This window comes from Neopsephotus bourkii, unplaced genomic scaffold, assembly GCF_033783945.1.
Source record: "Neopsephotus bourkii isolate Nb327-2 ecotype Australia unplaced genomic scaffold, CSIRO-AGI_Nbou_v1 NB_827, whole genome shotgun sequence".
Taxonomy (NCBI): domain Eukaryota; kingdom Metazoa; phylum Chordata; class Aves; order Psittaciformes; family Psittacidae; genus Neopsephotus; species Neopsephotus bourkii.
In genome coordinates this window covers 152,821-173,309 of record NW_026901323.1, presented here as the reverse complement: position 1 = coordinate 173,309, position 20,489 = coordinate 152,821, and the positions used below count along the sequence as shown (strand labels likewise).

Genomic DNA, 20,489 nt, shown 5'->3' with positions numbered 1-20,489 from the left:
GAGGGACTATACACATCAATGAAGCCTCCTGTCCCTGCCCTTTGGATGGGTGAGATGTGGGGGCAGTTGTTGTAGGGCAGGGGATGATGCCACACTTACTCCCCCACCATGCAGATAACCCGTTCCTAAGATCTCACGCCTATCAGAGCTCCAGATCTACACCAAATAAATACCGATATCCTTGTAGGCACACAGAGAGGGATGGCAGTGAAGCATGTGGGTGCCTTCACAGTCCAGTTTAATGATTTCTCCTTACTGCCAACTCTTGCTGTTCAGACAAAGTCTGACCTGTCCGCAGAGCAGAAACACACCTCTAGCAACCCTGCTGAAGTTCTAAATGACCTTAGTTTTCATTTGATCTTCATCAAAGGCAGGTTGTACCTCTGTTCTTCAGGTGCATTTGAGCTTGAAGGCATTGGAGAAAGCCCCATGTTAGAATAAAGAGGAGACTGCTTGTGAAAACATGTGCTGAAATGAGAAAATGAAATAAATGGCCAGTCCTAAAAGAGAAAACTCCTGCCATAAAGCAGAATTTGAGGGGAAAAAAAACCACAGTCGTGCACTGCCCTGCTTTGCTAAACAGGCAGATGGGACCTGTATTTCTCTTCTGAAACTTTAATGGGAAGAATATGATTCTGCTGCAAGCATAGTTTATATGCCTGGCGATTAAAGAGGAATGGAAGGGTGTAATTTATAGAATTGTGAAACACAGAGGATAGCTTTCTGGCTGCAATGTTTCTTTATTTTCTTATTATTCCTTTTATTCTTCCTTTTGCTTCTAGGCTTGTGAATGGTGATGGATGGGCAACAGTGGTAACAGAAATCTTGCTTTTATATTCACTGGGTAGGTACAGCCTCAACAACAGTGGCTACAACAAGCTGCACCTCATCTGAACAAGAACAACCCTAAGACCAAGAAAAAGTGCTTTGTGTATTTCTCCTGCGCCTATGGCCACCTCACCTCTCAGCTGATAACAGGTTTCACGCTTACAAACAAGAAGGTTGAGCTTTGCTTGCTCCTGTTGTAGCTGACTACATACCATGGCCCAGCTCACACCCTGTCTGATTCTCCAGACCCAGACCCTGTATTCCCGGGGTGCTCCTCACTCCTTTTGCTCTGCCAAGACCCTGCCACTTCCCATCCATGCCACCTTGGTAGGAAGAAAGAACTACTTGTGTTTGGCTAGAAAGCCACCTTGTATAAGAAGACATGGTGGTCCTGATGCCCAACACATTGCCCAGGACTCAGCAGCATGTCTTTGCAGTGAAGATGATCAGCCACACGCCGAGTTGCACTAGCAAAAGTGCTGTCCACACATCAAGGGAAGTGGTCCTTCCCCTTTATTCAGCACTTGTGAGGCCACAGCTGGAGCACTGTGTCGAGTTTGGGCTCTCCAGACAGACATTGTCATTGTGGAGGCACACCAAGATGGCTAGGGAGCTGGAGCACTTTAGAGATGTTTGTTCAGCCCAGAGAATGGGGCATGAAGGGGAAATCTAAGTTTTCAATCTACCTACCCAATGTATAACTACAGAGAAGATGGAATAAAACTCTTCCCAGTGCACTAGAAGTAATGTTCAGAAGTTGCAGCAGACGAAGTTTAGATCAGATGTAACAAAACCAGTTTTTAATAAGAAGCTGATCAAGCCTTGGGATTTGTATGCTTGGAGACACTCAAAACTAAATCACACAAATGTATGAGTCTGACCTGCAGTGTGAAGCTGAAGCAAGAGACTCTAAAGGTCCCTGCTACCAGAACCATTATCTGATTCCATGCTCCAGTTTTGCAGACAGAGAACCAAGGCACAAAGATGGTGAAATAATGCAACCACAGACACACAGGGGACCTGAGGCCACATCTCCAGAGAGCAACCCAAAGCCCTTCCCTTGATGCTTTTGAGTAAATTAAGCACATCACCATAGTCATGTGTGTGTGCGCTGGGCTTTCTGAGGTCATCTGCTCTCCTTACTTCCCTGGTAGAAGGTAGTGCTTCTCTAGCTGCAGAATTCTTTGGATTTTCTTTTTTTATTGCTTTTTTTTTTTTTTTTTCCCTCTTCAGGGCCAATTCAGCAACTCATCTTTCTGCTGAGACTGTCAGCAAAAGTGTCAACTGTATGGCTGGTTTCTGTGATGTGGAATCATGCCCACCAAGACTTGGACCAAGACTATGCAGCCCATTTCACATAAACCACCAACCAGCCCACACTTGGCAAAAGCTGAAGAGCGTATCAGCCATGCCTGCATGAAGCCTGGCTTTGGGCCATCTTTCTCCAACCCTCTGAGCAGCCACGACATAAATCTTGCTCTTCTTTCACTAGTCTTTGCTGTGACAACACAATCGCTCTGCTCCCATGCCATGCTCTCTTTGGGTGTTTCAGAGATGCATCGGTGAAAAAATGAACTCCCTATCCTGGCAAAAAGAGAGCAGTTCTTCACAAAACTAACCACTGCTGCCCTTTCTCAGCTCACATGTTTGCTGCAGGAGGAACTCAAGTCCTCATGAAATCACTATGGATATTAACCTGCACCAGCAGCAAATCCATATTCCTCCCTTCTGGAAAATAAGCAAGAAAACCACGCCCAGGGTGTGAATGCAGGGTGAGAATTTTGCTTCCCCTCCAATACCAGCAGTCTTGTTCATGTGTATGTGTCTCCATCCTTTATTCAGAGCTAAATTTACTCTTTAGAAAGGATACTGCTTGTCCCATTGAAGTCAGAAATAAGGAAGAAATGCTTTACTGTGAGGGTGGTGAGGCGCTGGCATAGGCTACTCAGAGAAGCTGTGGCTGCCCCATCCCTGACAATGTTCAAGGCCATGTTGGAGCAACCTGGTCTAGTGGAAGGTGTCCCTGCTCACTGCATGGGGTTGGATTAGATGGCTTTTAAAGGTCCCTTCCAACACAAGCCATTCTGTGATTCTATAATAAGTCAGCAGAGTCCTCCCATTCACCCCAGTGAAGCTATGGCTCATGGTAAATACAGGAAACCGTGCCCTGAATTGGTAAAATCGAAGCTTTGTGGCAATTTTTATATACTACTTAAATAATCTTTTTCCCTGGCTGGAACCTCATTCATTGAATTATTCCAGACTCTGGCTTCAGAGCATTGCTAGAGCCTGCTCATGGGATGCCGGGACCCCACCGTGTGCTGGACAGTGTAGGAAGGTACATCCCTAGTGACCACCCACAGGGAGACCATGAGGCCAGCAGAGAAGACAATGGGGCTGGACCTGATGTGTATTCAGCTCGGGAAGTTCACACAGTTATTACACTAGTAGCATGGGAGGGTGGAGTCCTACTTCTGTCCAGAGAGAGGGAAGAGAGCCCATCCCCTGCTGAAAGCTGTGGGTGGACGTATTGCACTTGGCCAGCCAGAAGATTAAGGCAGGTCACCTAATTTAGCATTTCCCAATGGAAGCAAGGGAAAAGGCAATCCAGTGAGGACAAAGAGCACAGGTAGAATGCCAGCTGGAGAAAACAGGGTGAGTAGGAGAGGTTCCAAGTAGAGAGAAGCTGGGAGGAAAGCTTGCGGGGGGGGGAGAGGAGGCTGCTTGGCTGCACCAGCCACCGAGTGCTTCAGACACAGGGCACAGACGAGTGGAGCCACAGAGCAGGGTGGGAGGAGATGAAGGGAGGAGGCAGGAGAGAAGATTAGGGGAGTGCAAGGCACAGCAATGAGGAGGGGAGAGGAGAAGGAAAAATTATGCACAGCCTCAAAGGTCACAAGAGTCAACTTCAAAAGGATTCCTCAAAAGACATAAAGCCAATGTCTTCATATTCAATTATTTAGTTTTCACACAAATCTAAGTAATATAGTGGGGGGAGGGGGGCCTCCCAACACTGGCTTTGGCACAAAGGGATGATGAAGTGGAGGGATGATGAGAGAAGTCTCTTTACACTCCTGATGGACCAGACAGGGCTGGAGCTGGTGCTATCCCCCTGCAAAGGATGTGGAGCAAAGGAGAGGATGCTTTTCAGGACGGTGGGACAGTGGCAGTAAGCAGGACTTCTCCTTTCTGGAACTGAAAAATGTTAAAACATTACTTGCTTGGCCTGAAACAAAATACTTTCCCTAAATTCTGGCTATCTGTTTAATTAAAATCATAAGAAATGTTGAGGCAAACAAATCACGCTGCCTGTGAAAGTCAAGACTTTCTCTTTGAAGATGCTGAAATGAAACCCTTCCGTTTTTCACAGTTCCTCCATTAACCTGACAAAACTGACCCACACGCACAGTAGTTTTTCTGTCATCAAAAACTTCACTTTGTACCAAAACACTTTTAGCTGAATTATCTCCCCCAGCTGTACTTCAGGAAGCTGAAGCAAAGTACAAAGCTGAAAGAGCCGGCTCCTGTATCCTGGGGCGTTCAACCCATCAGCGCAGTTAAAATCACTGACAAGCTATGGCAAGCTAATGTCAGTAAAATGGTACCCAACAGGAGGTTTGAAGTCAGCACAGTGAGCTCTACAATAAGTTCCAGTCCATTAAGCACCAGGCTTAAGTAAAATATTGCAGCAGGTCACATTTTAAAGCGGACAGAAGAGGTTAAGGAATCACTGAGGACTCAGGAGGATGCTCTTGGAGGAGAATGGAAATTCTGCCATACCCTTTTTCAACTCCCTGCACCAAACACGGTTGCTTTCCTCCCAGCTGTAGGTGCTTCCCTCCACTCAACAGAATGTTTTCCAGCGGTGGCTGGCAGCAGGGACTTGTGCCACTGAAGCAAAGCCATGGTGCTGTTACAGCACAGTGTCCAACAAAGAGATGACCAGCCACATGAGGAAAAATACCCAACAAACTGACTTGGTCAAGGTCACGTAATAGGTCAGTAGCAGGGCAAAGAGCAGAAATCATGTCCTCCAGTTTCTGCCCACCTGGATCCCAAGCATTTAGTACTTTTCTCTGTTCAGCTTTGACCTTACGAGTTCCCTTAACCTTATCCTGGTAGCTTCCTAATGGGCAAATAAATTTCTGGAGAGTAACTTGAATTCTTTTTTATCACAGACTGTATCAGTGGGATAATAAGATCAGTCTTCAGACTCCCCATTAAGTCACAGAAGGTGTGGCCATCAGTCATGCTTTTCCAAGCCTTAATTGCCAGACAGACACTTTAAGTGGAAAGTCCATCTAATGAGCTCAGTCATTAAAACATCCCTGGTTCCTATTTGAGATGGGAAATTATATTACTCTAATAAGGGGGTTGCATGTTTGCCCCCCTATTTAATCATGTGGCACAGGAAAAGGTGAGACTTCACAGTTCTGCCTTGGATATGTTTCCTTTAAATACAGTCCCCTTCCTCAGGTAAGAAAAAGTGGTAAAAACCTTCACAGAATAACTGTGTGTGGTTGAAGAAGAAGGCATCAACCTAGAAGTGAACGAAGTGGCTGCCATGGATGCAGGATGTTCACCACTAACACCGTGGATGCTCCTGAGGGCTGTCCAGGTGGAGATGGTGGAAGAGCCACCATGGTAGCTGAGTCAGGTGGAGAAGATGTGACTTCTGGTGTGCTTATGCAAAAGGCCATAGGAGAGGTATGAAGTAGGTGCTTCAATGGAATAACTCTTTCCTAAACAGTTTGCAAGAAAAGGCTCAGTTTGGACAAGAAATAGGTTACACTGGCCACCTGTGCCAGTACAGGAGCCTGCACCATGTGGAAGAAGCAGTCAGGTACTTATCATAATCCTCATCTCACGGAGAGGAGGGAAACTGAGGCAGGAAAGCACAAAAATTCAAAAGCCCTTGCCTGAGGCAACTCCAATCGAAGCTAGAAGTCCTATGCAAAGGGACAATTCTCTCCTGCTCTGTCCAGTCCCAGTAGAAATACCACCTTTCCCACTTCCCCATCTCCTACCACTACTCATCACAGAAAGCTCCATTTAGGTAAGCTCCTTCTAGGAGCTCAGCCCCTAGGTAAGATGAACCCAGGTCCATGGTGGTCTCTAACCATGTCTTTGGTTACATGCGAACATGCCCATCATAGAATCATAGAATAGTTAGGGTTGGAAAGGACCTTAAGATCATCAAGTTCCAACCCCCCTGCCATGGGCAGGGACACCTCGCTCTAAACCATATCACCCAAGGCCTCGTCCAACCTGGCCTTGAACATTGCCAGGGATGGAGCATTCACAACCTCCCTGGGCAACAACCTATTAAACGGCCTCACCACCCTCGCAGGAAAGAATTTCCTCCTTATACCCAATCTAAACTTCCCCTGTTTAAGTTTTAACCCATTACCCCTTGTTCTATCACTACAGTCCCTAATGAAGAGTCCATCCCCAGCATCCCTATATGCCCCCTTCAAATACTGGAAAGCTGCTATGAGGTCTCCACGCAGCCTTCTCTTCTCCAGGATGAACAGCCCCAACTTTCTCAGCCTATCTTGATATGGGAGGTGATCCAGTCCCCTGATCATTCTTGTGGCCCTCCTCTGGACTTTTTCCAACAGATCCATGTCCTTTTTATGTTGAGGACACCAGAACTGTACACAATACTCCAAGTGAGGTCTCACGAGAGCAGAATAAAGGGGCAGGATCACCTCCTTCGACCTGCTGGTCACGCTCCTTTTGATGCAGCCCAGGATACGGTTGGCTTTCTGGGCTGCAATCAAGATTCTCCAATTGACCCATTCCCACCACAAAGCGTCAGTGGTGAGAGCTCCTCCGCAGGGAATCCCAGCGGGAAGCCTGTGCAAGCCCAAGTTACAAGCTCCACATCCAACGGTGGTTTTGCCAGGTGCTTGGAGCGCTGGTTCAGAGCGATCCCTAATAAAAACAACGAAGCACGGAAGGGTGTGTTGCTTTTGGGTAATAATACATCTTAGAACTGCACGGTGAGGCAAAGACAACGCCGCACCCTAAGCCACCCGAAGGGTGTGGGCATTATACAATGATTTGCCCACACCCAGAGCCTCCGATGACAATTAACATCCAGCCCCGCGCAAGGATCAGTAAATAACGTATCTCAAACCAGGAAACGTTGGCATTTTCCTTGTGCATGAAAAAAAAACCCCGAAGATGTGTCTTAACATGAACATCACTCTGGGCAGATCTGCACCATCACACAGCACCATGATTATTTTCTGCCCTTATTCTGTAAGAAGCCAGAGTAAAGTCAATAGCAGTTATAACTTGATTTATATTAAGCATGGATTTTGGAGCTTTCATCATTTCCCTCTTTAGAAAAAAGACCCTAAACCAACAAAAAAACAGAGACGATGGGGAAATTTAAATGTATAATTAAATTTTGATAACGACGAAGTCATGCGAGGTGCTTTATAGATAATAAAATGACAAGATCTCATCACGCCCAAGTTTATTTTCATAGCCGTAAATCTACTTCTGGTAAAGTCACCGGGAAAAGATTTTACGATTGAATAATAATGGAAACAAAACACCACTTATTAAAGGGAAACGAGAGCAAGAACTCATCCAATGTTGAGAGACAACAGAGAAAATCAGTTTGTTACTAAGAGATAGCAGAAATAACTCTTTTTTGCCAGCCCAAGATACCAGCCGAGAGACCAGCTGGTTATTGACTGAGATCCCATTATTTTTTTGTCCTAAATCACAGTGCAGTTGCTGTGATTCTCATGAAAACAGCAATTAAAGATGCAGCTCCAGGGTTGCACCTCCAGCCGCCAGCATACCTTAGAGGAAGAACAAAAAAGCAGCAAAAGGAGAGTTTCTCCAGACCCATTATAATTTTTGAGGTCAAGAAATTTGAGTTGCTTTTCCAACATAAACTCACCTGTTCATTAAAAAACCCAAACAGATGAAGGTTATGGTAAATCTACCTTCTAGATGATCAGGAAAAAGACAACACTGATGCTACCGGCTTTGTGTCTCTGTGAAGGATGAAGCTAGTAGAATTTCCATATACCTGTCTAAACCAGGGAGGCTCAAAGCCTTCCCGAGGGACAGGCGGTGCTCCGAGGAGGAATGCTTGTTGCAATATTAACGAGGGAGGAGACAGGACCGCCAGGGAGAAATGAAATACATCTTCCTGGCTGACGCAGCGGGGACAGTTTGGATAGCTCAGGAGCAAGGGGGTTAGGCTGGACACTGCTATTTGCCTTCAGGGCAGTCAGTCGGGGCAGATCAGGAGATGTTTGTATGGATAAGAAAGTCCTGATTGCATTTCTGAATCCTGATTATGGGCAGGAGAAGGGATGGATTTTAATGCTACAGCTTAGATGTCAGTAACAGGAGCAAAGTGTAGCCCTACTACCAGCATTATGTACAGGCAAGGAAATAAAAATACACACTACTTTGTTTGCTGATGATAGCTCAGAGCATCTTCAGATCAGACTTAAGTTTCTACTGTGCAAGGTTTATACTACTATTATCACTATTGTTATTGTGACTGCTATTATTACTGTTTTTATTATTATTGCTACCATTATTACTACTATTATTGCTATTACTAATTGCAATGGTCATTTATATTGAACCAGTGTCCTGCAGCTACAACTGGGATGCTCATCCCCTTATAACCACTGTATATGCAAGACCAAAGAAGGAGCAATCCATTCCTAAATGTTTGTGCTCCAAAAGCACTCTGGGAGAAAAAAGATTACCTGGTTTGTACAGATGAGGAACAGAAAGACTTGGTGATTTGCTGAAGACCATAGGAGAAAGCCCATGGTAGAGCCCAAATTTGGAGTTAGCTCTTCCAAAAGCCCAGCTCACCATTTTACCTCAACTATCAGCCTGAGCTTGCTCCTGCTTAAAGCTTAGATTTATCCTAACTCTAGAGGGAGCCTAAAGCTCAGAGGGGATCCAGATCCAGGCCACCACATGCATTCCCATGCCAGGAGCTTGCCACATATAGAACATTGTGCCCACACCGCAAGATCAGTGGTATCAGCCCGGCAGCCGGCTGGCTGAGCCCATAGAATCACAGAACCATAAACTGGTTTGTGCTGGAAGGGTCCTTAAAGCTCATTCAGTTCCAAGCCCTGCCAACGGCAGGGACACCTTCCACTAGAGCAGCTTGCTCAAAGCCCCTGTGTCCAACCTGGCCTTGAGCACTGCCAGGGATGGGGCAGCCACAGCTTCTCTGGGCACCCTGTGCCAGCGCCTCAGCACCCTCACAGGGAAGAGCTTCTGCCTAAGAGCTCAGCTCAGTCTCCCCTCGGGCAGCTTCAAGCCGTTCCCCTTGTCCTGTCCCTACAGGCCCTTGTCCCAAGCCCCTCTCCAGGTTTCCTGGAGCCCCTGGAGCTGCTCTAAGGTCTCCCCTTCAGGAGCCTTCACGGCAGAGTTTTGGTACCCAGCAAAGCCAGAGGATTTTTATTTGCAGGAGGAGAGTGTAAATGACCCAAAGGTGCTGGTGAGGTTTGTGCTGGTGGCATCACTGGAAACTCATCAGTTCCACCGCTCACTTTGGATTTTCACTGAACAAAAACAAAATGATTTTGGTACAAAGGAAAAGTCGGTTTCCGGGGAGGGCCAGAGGAGAGCTTTAATGGGAAAAATAGGGATAGTCAGAGAAGCTAGGATAACAGCTCATTGCATCCACCACCCAGACTGGCAGGCCGCTGGGGGAAGGAGAAGGCAGGTGGGGCTTTGCAGGCAACCAGAGATGCTCAAATAAAAGGTACCATCATCAGCAAAGCGGGGCTTTTCAAAACATAAACAGTTTTGGGGAAGGAATGAGAGCAGCGCCCAAGCTAAAAATAAGCAGCAGCAAGTGAAAAAAGGGATTAAAGGAGCCCTAAAGAAATAGTGAACAGCAAATTGCAGAGAATTGTTCAGCAAACAATAAAAGGCTCCTCGCCATCTCCCTGCATCAGGCAGGTGGCACTGGGAGAAAGCAGCCCACGACAAATGATAGCTGCAAAAAGGGAGATGGAGTGGGGGAGAAATTTCAGACCAGGCAGATTTGTTAAGTGGTTATTTTCCCTCTGTCTTTGCAGAAGACAAAGGGGAGGTAAAGCTCCCCAAGACAGGGATTGTATTTCACTCGGCGGTCGAGAAGTCGTTGGAGTGTCTGCAGATAGCAGCAAGAAATGGTCCTAAAAAGATTAGAGCTCTTAAGGTAGGGCAAAATACTATATCCAGACAACACACTCGAGTTTTAATGACAGTGGAGAGAGAATTGAGTGAAGCATTGTCTGCTGCCTTTAGGAAACTGAAAACTAAATTTGAAACAGCACAGACTAGAGCTGGACTTTTCTCAGGAGAAAGGCTTTACTCCTGCCCTTTAAGCATCACTTTTTATCCTTCACATAAATTCTCCATTCACTGCTTTCCCACAGCCGACACAGGTTTAGAAAGGAGCTTCTGTGTTTTTAGAGTGATTTGGGTAGCTTGCCTTTGAGCATCTCCCTGGCTGTAATGTATTTCTTCTCACTGAATCCCTCTGTCAGGCTATTATCCGTGTTTACGGATACCCAGCTGAGGGATAAAGAAGCAAAGTGGCTTACTACAGGCTCATAAGGAATGTGCTGGTAAATAAACTCACCCCATATTCCTCAAATCTCAATCCCCATACCATTCCCCTGTTCATCCTGCCTCTGTGATTCCTGTGCTGTTCCTTGCTAAAGTGGGCAGGCCAATTCCCAGTGCTTGCAAATCAGAAGAGCTTCCCTACAACCCATTTTATACTTGGGAGTAAGTCCAAGTCTTAAATCACAGTCCAGTCTTGAATCACAGAATCAGAAAAGGTTGGAAAAGTCCCTTAAGATCGTCAAATCCAACTGGAAACCAAACGCTGCCAAGTCTACCACTAAACTATCAACTGGGCTGGGGATTTTGTGTCCTCCCAAAAATGAGGGCGATTGCTATGGACCCCACAGCACTGCATATGTCCCTGGGGGTCACCAGGACTCCCCTGTGCTACTCTTGGCACAAGGGCAAAACAGGGCACTGCCTTGCTGCCAGCCTCATGGCTGAATTCACCCTTGCTGGATGAGCATTGCCCCCATGTTGCCCCCAACCAACCCCTTCACAGACGGGTGACACCGAGGTGGCTCTGCCAGCCTCATCTTAGCTCCTGCATCCCCCATCCAGGGACTTTTGGCTGCAGGGACCCATCCCCCCCGACCTTGCCCAAGGCTCTGTTACTAAGAATAAAACATAGGAGGGCTGTGCAGCACCAGCGTGTGGTGGGATAATTGCAGGGAAGTGGCTTCTGTAGCCCAGCGACCACAGTAATTGGGTCCGGGCCATCCTGTAGCCAGGTTTCCCATACTATTATCCCCTTATTAATAGAAACTAAATCTACCTTTTCAGAGAAAGCATTTCAAGCCTGGAAATTATGTGGTGCAGGGCTTCAGGAAGGCATCTTTGCAATAGCATCAGCCCTTTGCCACACAAGGGCCGGATCCTGGCATGGGGTGCTTCCACCCAAGTTGTGGCAAAATTCCAGCCACCCTGACCCAAAGTCCCCTCTGGTCATTGGAATGGCAAATGTGAGACTCAGCCACATGATGTGGAGGCAGGCGAGTGAGATTTGGTCTATAAACTAATCCATCCCAGCAGCATCCCTTGCAAAGTGTAGCAGGGAGTATTAATTTCATCTCCCAAAGGAAAACTGAAGGTAAAAAAGGCTTGAATTTCCCCTTGCCCGCATAGATGGGGTTTGACAGGGGACACAAGCTGAGCATCCATGGATTTAGGGCTGGAAAATAATGAACAGCATCTTGCCTGGGATACTCCTGCCTGAGTGCTGCGGGATGTCCAGTGTAAAAGATGCAGGTAAAAGTGACAGCATCTTTTTAAGGAGAATCAGCCCACAATGCCACTGCTGTCCCACAGCCACACTGCTGGAAGGTGTGAAAGCAAAGTACCCATTCCTGAGAAACCCAAGGACAAGGTGAAACTCTCTGCATGGTATTCCAGACAGGACTTCCAGGCCAATATAACAGCATGTCTTTCCATGGCCACAACTAACACAGGTCCTTCTTCTCATACCTGTCTAACTTCCCCTTTGAAGCTCAACTTGGAAACAGTCCTGGAAAAAATGTTATCATGACTTTTTTCATCAGGTAAGCAGAGATGAAGGCACAAGGCATGAGTCGGTAATAAATCTGGGAGGTAGATTAGGTGCCTCCATCCAAAGTGCAGTTGACAATACAGAGAATGAGATTAAGCTTGACAATATAGAGAATGAGATTAAGTTCGGCAATATACAGAATGAGATTCAGCTTGGCACATTTGTTTTTCAATGCAGACAAGAGATTCAGGTTTATGGAGGTCTTCAGGACCATCTGAATCTCCTCCCAAATTTGGGATTTGGTTTGAAACTTCCCCAGTGATGTTCCCTTCCACGTCCCCTCCCGATTCATGGTAGTCAAAGCCTAGCAGATGGCCTCCTACAGTAACGACTTTAGCCATCAACGTTGTTAATGCACTCAAGAATGACAGAAAGAATTATCAGCCCATAGTATTTCCAAGCTTCTCCTTTTTTCTTCACCCCTTTGCCCAGCTTTTAGCACTTCGCTTTTCAACGACAATTAATACCAGCCTCTCTGAAGATAAATCCTACAAGCTTGCAACCAAGTCCTCGCAGAGCCAAATCAGCACAGATGTGCTAAAGAGCAATGCAGATGGTTTCTCCTTCCCCTGAAACTCGAGACTTTGTGTCTGCTCGACGCTGTGGTGTTTTGCAGGCTGGGGATGTCAGGAGCACGTCCCATCCCCATATGGCAAGCGAGAAGTCATCCCAGGAAGATTAAAGCAGAGAGAGGAGACCTGGGTTGCCTCCTGCATTTTTCAGCCTTTCTCCATCACTCTGTGAAAGCCCAGTGCTGATCAACAGCTACATAAGTGATGAAAAGCATCAGGGAAAATAAATAATACATAAATGCCAAAGTGCGTTGCCAAGGCCACTTCCAGGATGGATCTGTACCCAGGCGTGCTCCCCTCCGGACGTCTGCCTGTTCCTGCCCTGGAGACATGTCACTGGGAGTGAAATGGAGCTCCTGGGCAAGGTGTTGTTTCAGAGGGATGCATCGGAAAACCTTGCAGGTGACAGAAACTGTAATTGCTGTGATTAAACTTCACCGGCCCATTTCACCCCCGTGAAAACCAGCTTCCCTGCTGATTTCAGCAGGAGCACAGCTGATGTCTCTGCCAGGGGAGAGGTTAGGAGTGCTAGGGAGACCTCTTCCCAACGTATGAGCAAAGCCCCACTGCCAGAGCAGGGGGCTCTTTGTGCCATCTTCTACCCTTGAGGCCTCTGGATGCTCTGGCTTCCATGAGGACCTGAACAATGCTTTCCAACATCCCTAAAAGCAGTCCAAACCAGGGGCAGAGGGACAGCAGTCTGACAGAAGGGGGCCTCAGACCCATTGTGAGATGCTGCAGATGACTGCTTGGGGTTCAGGGCAGCAGCATCTAGTGTCCGGAGGCTGCAGAGGCCTCAAGGGAGCTATGCTGCACCCCACGAACTCCATCCTCATGTCCTTATCTCCAAAGCAGCTTGGCCATATCTGTCTCTGTTTTTCTCAGCAAACCCCTGAGAGCTCGATGGCTACATAGCAGTAAGACATAAAGTACTGATCACCTAAAATAGGTTTTAAGAATATGAAATAAAGATACCCAGTGTACCCAGCACCCCAGGAGTGGGATGTCTGTCCTCCAGCAATGATACAGGAGCATCCAGTCCTGATGCACTAGGTGGCAGGGTGCTGGGATGCACTGGTGAGGAGCATGGTCTTTGAGGTGGCTGCTTCTAACCTTTCTGTGAAGGATCAGTCACGACAACCCTCCTGCCTCACTGCCCTTGCCTGGAAAACAGCCAAAACATCCCCAGAAAAGCAGTTTGCAACCCACTAACCCCTCTCTCCTCTCCCATGCCTGCTGCAGAGGGCAGCTGGAGGGGGTCAGGAGATGCAGCACACAACAGAACACACAGGGATGCTGCAGGGACTGCTCAAATGAGATGTACCCAGAAAGCCTAACTCCTCTGTAAATACCCCCATGTCTGCTAGGATCACAACTGGCTACAAAGGTTGAAGATGTTGCTTGAGGAATATTAGATATAGCTGTGTACATGCATTTGCCTTATTATTTTTTGCTAGTGGGAGATTATAATGAGACCAGGAAAAGAGGTGGAAAATACTCTCCTCGCTTGGCACAGAAATATAGGTAACAATTATTAGGCAATAATTGATTCATCCGATACTTTATTAACTGGAGTTCGGGTGTGCAAGTGACAGGCTCTGCAGCAAGCCTTTCATGTGACACATTATTAAAGGCTCTTTTTCTGGCTCCGAAAGGCAGTGGCTGGTAGATCAAAGGTCAGACATTTCAAGGAGTAAATTGGTTTAATGTGGCTGCAGATAGCCTCACAAAAACCTAATAAATATGCAGGGAAATGTAAGGAGAGAAAATTGTGGACAAGAGAGACAATTACTTTGAAACCAGGATAAGAGCAGCGCAGGCTCAAATTAATCAGTGTACTGGCTTCTCTCTGCCTCGGGATTTAGTATTCAGAGCAGGAGCCCAGCTGGTGGTGGGATGTGCTGGAGGGGGCACTGGTACCTGATGCCAAAACCTGCCAGGGGAAGATGCAGTGTGTACTTGAGCCCAAAGCCCCCTGTGTGCTGGGCACTCTGCCCTGAAGGCTCCTGAAGGGGAGACCTTAGAGCAGTTCCAGTGCCTAAAGGGGCTGCAGGAAACCTGGAGAGGGGCTTGGGACAAGGGACTGTAGGGACAGGCCAAGGGGAATGGCTTGAACCTCCCAGAGGGGAGACTGAGATGAGCTCTTAGGCAGAAGCTCTTCCCTGTGAGGGTGCTGAGGCGCTGGCACAGGGTGCCCAGAGAAGCTGTGGCTGCCCCATCCTTGGCAGTGCTCAAGGCCAGGTTGGACACAGGGGCTTGGAGCAAGCTGCTCTAATGGAAGGGGTCCCTGCCCTTGGCAGGGGTTGGAGCTGGATGAGCTTTAAGGTCCCTTCTAACCCAAACCATTTTATCATTCTATGATTCTAAGATGCTCAATCCCAAGCCACAGCCAGGATGGTGGTGGCTTAGATACATGGGCAGCCACCTGTGCCTCACAGTGAAAGTACGTTCACAAGCACCATGGGATTTTGTGGTGGCTGCTGAACACATTATCCCTCTAAGGCTGTGCATCCCACAGGGAGCCCTTGTGTGACTGAGCAGTCTCACTGCAGCACTGGGACACCAGCAGACAGCGACTCGCACCCCAAACCCCAGTGTTCAGTGCTAAAAATGAACACAGAGGGGATTAATTGTAAGAATTAATGCTTTTAGCTCGTGTCCTTGTTTTTCACTTATCTCACGATTTTCTTCGAGGCAGACCTCACTTGTTTTTAAACTTGAGGCAGCAATTGCTAAATACTTCTGAGTTTTTGTTTGCATTTCTTGAAATGCATTAACTCAAATGACCTCCAAACGCTTGCAAAGCAGGATTTCTTTGCTAAAAATCCCAGCTTCACTCCTTTTAATTAGAGGTGAGAAAACACCCACTCCAGTTCTCTAATCTGGAATGGGACTTCCTGCACGAAAACAAAGAGCAATATTCCCCGTATGGCTGGAAACAGGAGTGGAGGAAACAAATCTATAAAACAAAATGCCTGGTCCCCCTCGGAGAAGCAGATAAGGGCACAACCTCTTTGTATGCCCTTCCTCAGCTGAGTCACCGTGCTCTGGAGAGATTTATCATGACCCTACTGGATAGAAAGATCAGGCAACGCAATCTGCCTGAGATTTAGCAAAGCCAAGCCTTGTCTCCTCACCCTCATGGGGACCCTCTGCAAGCATGAAAGAGCTGTGACCCAAGGGTTTAAATTGCTCCATCAGCCTTGTCTCATAGGCTGGAACACCATCGATGAAGGAGATCCATCTGCCCACTATGCCGCTATTGGTGGTTTGTTGCTGGCTGTGTCCCTCTGCCCAGGATGGAGTAGGACCCACGGCAGCACTGCTACCTTCTTGTTAGGAAACCTCATGAGAAGCTCATGAGGTCAGAGGGGGAGAGCTGGTGCCATGCATGTCCCACTGGCCATGGGGTGCTTCTAGGAGAATCCACATACTTCAAGAGGAACGCATATGCTTCAAGGAGAACCCACACTTCAAGGGGAGCTAACACTCCGAGGGGAACCCACACACTTCAAGGATGATCCACACTTGACTGAGAACCTGCATATTTGAAGGAGAACCCACACACTTCAAGGATGATCCACACTTCATGCGTCACTCACAAGGACAACTGACAGGTCACAGACCTCCAAAACCTGCAACCCACGCAGGCAGTTCTTGCCCTGAGTTACTTGTGCATATATTGCTCTGCCATAAATCAGGAGCCCTGACAGTGTAATTTGTGTCTGGGGAACATGGAACAATTACAAAATCAGCCCAAACACTATTTGTTTCACAAGAATTTGCCCTTAGTTAGCACTGTCGTTCTGCTTTAATTACTCTGTAATTAATTGCAACAAAACTGTTTGGAAGGTGCATGTGCACAGTGGAATGGCTGAAATATCACAACCTGCCTGCTCCTCTGCAACCACAAGTGTTACATGTCTCATACTCTTTCAGTATAAGACTTTAAATTTATTTCATCACCCGATACCCAGAGCATCTCCAAGTTGTCTCAAAAACAGACCAAGACATGTGGAAGGTGATTACTGACTTACTTTGCATCCAGGAAAATTAAGGCACAGAGAAGCTAATCTCTTCAGACAAGATTAAGAGGGCAGAAGTTGCCAGAAGTGAACCAAGCTTGGGCATGGATATAAATCACAGCCTTTTTCTCTGCCCTGGGATGCTCAAATGTTCCCTTGCAGCTTCCAAAGCCAACTAGCACCCTAAAGTGGCTTAGACCTGCCTCCTGTCCATGGAGAAAGCTGTCCCATCCATAAAAGCAACAATAACCAACACCTCCCTAGAGACAGAAGGCAGTAAGACCTGGATCTGATGATAAAGGAAAGCAAATATGACCCAGTTTTGCAGTCTGACCCCTTCTAATATTTCCATTGTCTAGCCATGCCTTGGGGCATTAATCCCGGCAGAGGTGGACTTTCAGAGTCCCCTTTCAGCTGGTGTTCAGTCTCTCAGTGCAGACTATACCAGCAACCGTAATGCAATCGCTAGGAAACGAGAAGCCACCCAATGCATCTGAGTCTGCCTCAAATTTCATTCCCTGACCAATTATTTCCCTGCAAGAAAGACAGCATCAGCAGAAGCCAGCATCCCTGCAAGGCTGGGAGAAGGCCTGGAAGGAATACGAGGGACAGAAGACAGGGATTAGCTAACGTGAATCATCTCCTCTCCCACACCACCAGCGAGTGGTTAGGGCAACAGCTTGTTGGTAGGGCAGGAGGGGAAACTTCCCATTTAGAAATTGCTCAACATTGGTAATTAAAAACGTTCTTTCCCCCCTCCCCCTAAATAGGAACCTTGAAGAAAAAATATGCTCTTGCTTTTCTTTCCTACTTGCTGTTTTCTTTTTTAGCCTCCTCCTCTTCTCTTCTCTTCTCTTCTCTTCTCTTCTCTTCTCTTCTCTTCTCTTCTCTTCTCTTCTCTTCTCTTCTCTTCTCTTCTCTTCTCTCTCTCTCTCTCTCCCTCCCTCTCCCTCTCCCTCTCCCTCTCCCTCTCCCTCTCCCTCTCCCTCTCCCTCTCCCTCTCCCTCTCCCTCTCCCTCTCCCTCCCCCTCTCCCTCTCCCTCTCCCTCTCCCTCTCCCTCTCCCTCTCCTCTCCTCTCCCTCTCCTCTCCTCTCCCTCTCCCTCTCCCTCTCCTCTCCCTCTCCCTCTCCCTCTCCTCTCCTTTTTTTGCTCTGCTCTACTTTCTTCTCTTTTCTCTCCTCTCCTTTATCTCCTCCTCTCCTCCCTACCCTATCCTTCCTCTCCTCTCATCCTCTCCTTCCTCTCCTCTCATCCTCTTCCCTCTCCTCTTCTCTCCATCAATTTCCCCCCAGGAGGCTGTCAAACATTCTCACCTCCATTTTGCTGGGAGCAGATGGAACCAACCACAAGAGAACACTGATAGAGAACATGAAGAGTGAGAACGCCGGCTGTCACCCAATGATGCACCCAGATTCCATGTGTTCCTGGAGGTACCTCAAGCCTCTGGATCACTCCCCAGCAGGCCAGAGACACAGCCATGTAGAGAAGAAGGGTCCAAATTTTGCATGAAGGCAGCAGTCCCTGTGCAGGGGGCTGTGAAGCCACAACTCTGGCTGCTCAGTTGGCACCATGGTGTGAGACTGCATAAGGAAACCCCATAGAGAGGTAAGGATGCACCTCCTTTAAGGAGCTCATGGGCTTGTGGCAGGCAGGAGTTGACCAGGGGCTGGGCAGGCACCAGGGAGGGTGGTGGTGGGGGCTGTCCAAAGGCAGCAGCAAAACAATCTGGGTTATCAGAGCAGCAGTAACTGGAAGATCCACCTGATTGAGGAGACCTCCCAGACACATGCCTAGAGAGCCTGGGGTTTGGCAGAGGATTTGCTCCATCAGCTTCAGCTCACCTTGGCAAAAGGTGCCCAGATACCATGGTGACGGGCTCAGCGGGGATAAACACCGAACATGGGTGTGGGTTGTTTGCATAGTTAGGAAGCTGGCTGGTCTCCATCCCTCCACCCTGCCTCCTCCCAGCAGTGCCAGGATCTCAATCCAAAGTGATCTCCTACCTTCTCCTGGGCTGGCTCATCTGCAGGCAACACGGAGTCACTTCCCAAACTGGTTCCCTGCTTGGCAGGGCAGGGTTGGGGACGGAAGCACTGGGCTGCTGCCTGGCTCCTCTCCCTGGCAGATAGAAGCCAGTTAGTGGTCCCAGCATCCACGTCCCTGCCTGGACCCACATAGAGACAGCACAGAGCCTTCCCAGTGTGGGATACCCCCCCTCCTTTTCTTCTGCAGCTGCCAAGCACATCGAGCCTCTTGCAAAACAACCAGCTGGGATGTGGCATCCTTCCCCTCCCCAGCCAGAAAAGCACTCACACCAAGGACATCTTTTTAGGGAACAAAGCAACCCAAGAGCAGCAAGAAATAAATCTGTAATTAAGGCAAGCTGCTCCCAGGAGTGGGTACTTGAAGATTTTGCAGACCTGTAAGCAGCATTGCCATCAGGAGCGCGGCTCTTCTCAGGTTTCCAGTAAGGAATAAAAAAGCTCTGACTAATCTAAAGAGGCCTCCAAATCACTCTTGGCAGAAAGCATCCCAGCCTCGGATCCCCTCCCTCTATTCATCGCTAAAGCTTTCAGCTAAAGGAAAATAAACCATGCAGCTACTTCGCTGACCTGACCTGCAGCTGGTGTAGCTGGGTGCTGGCTGACCCTTCTATTATACACCAATATAATAGCACTTACTACATACACATTATATAGATTTATATACCATGTGCACATTTATAATATATATATATTGAATTTAAAAATACGTATATGCATTGTGGGGCTGCCTTCCAATCCCCATCCTGCTGGGATGATCCCTCCCATCGCTGACCGCTTTGCCAAGATCATCCACACACACTTGATAATACCATATTTCACTGTGGTCCGAGATCCTTCACCTCTTCTAATTACTTCTAAGTTTATAAAACCATTCCACTGGCAACATTTAATGGGAGTAAGACCAGGACTGCAAACTGGGGAGTGCAGACTTCGGTGTTTTGAAACTATTTCAGTAACTTGCTGTTTAATTAAGAGCAATAGCACTGAAATTATGTCAGTGAAACTTGCCACTTATTTACTAATTAGAGGAGGAATTTCAAAGGAGGTTACTGGAGTTTAGGTGCTGGACAGCCCCGGGCTCGCTGGAAAATCCCAGGTTTGAGCAGCTAATGCTTGCTCAGTGCTCAAACACCCCGAGTCTGATTCCTCATTGCCTGGGACCTGAAGTAAACAGCATCGGCACAAGCGTAAAATGGGTGATAAATGCTGCCCTGCTCCAGAACACTGGTTTGAAATGTCCTTTTTGAGGTGGTGGGAGTGATGGAAGGCATTAGAAGACCAGGGAAAGATGCCAGAGCATCTCATCTCCCTTTCCAGGAGCTATTTGCTGCGCTGTCCTGGAACGGATACACCAGGATGCATGCTGAGAAGCCTGCGAAAGGTTTGCTCTGTGGTGTGGGGTGCTGGAATGCTCAGGGCTCCGACAGACCAAACTGCCTTTCCTGCTCCCAACCTCCACATCCTCCCAGGAGGAGAATTCTCCCTCCACTTCCACTTCCACCAAGAAAATAAAGTCCCATTCAGCCTCATTCCCCCAAATATTGTACCTGGGCGAACTGGAAGGTGGCTGCCACATCCCCTGTTTGAGGGCAGAACAAGCTGCAGCTCCCCGCACAACCACGCTGAGCACTCCCGTCCACCCGATGTGCTCCGGAAAACAGCGCTGGGATGGCCGAGCGCTGGTTCCTCCTCTGCTGAGCACATTCCTCCCCTCCTGTTTTCATTCAGCCCAACCTTAAACAAAACCATGGCTGTTGTTTTTATCGGCGGCGCAGCCCTGGGAATTACCTACGCCAGACTGGGGGTGCTGGAGAGGGGGTTTGTGCTGCTGAAGCAGCATTTAATCTC

The 20,489-nt window shown here is 47.9% G+C and overlaps 1 protein-coding gene across 2 annotated transcripts in view; it reads right to left on the bottom strand.

The window, feature by feature from the left end:
* Nucleotides 1-20,489, bottom strand: part of ZBTB7C (zinc finger and BTB domain containing 7C) — a 105,356-nt gene that overhangs the window by 23,664 nt on the left and 61,203 nt on the right. The gene's annotated exons all lie outside the window — the stretch shown is intronic.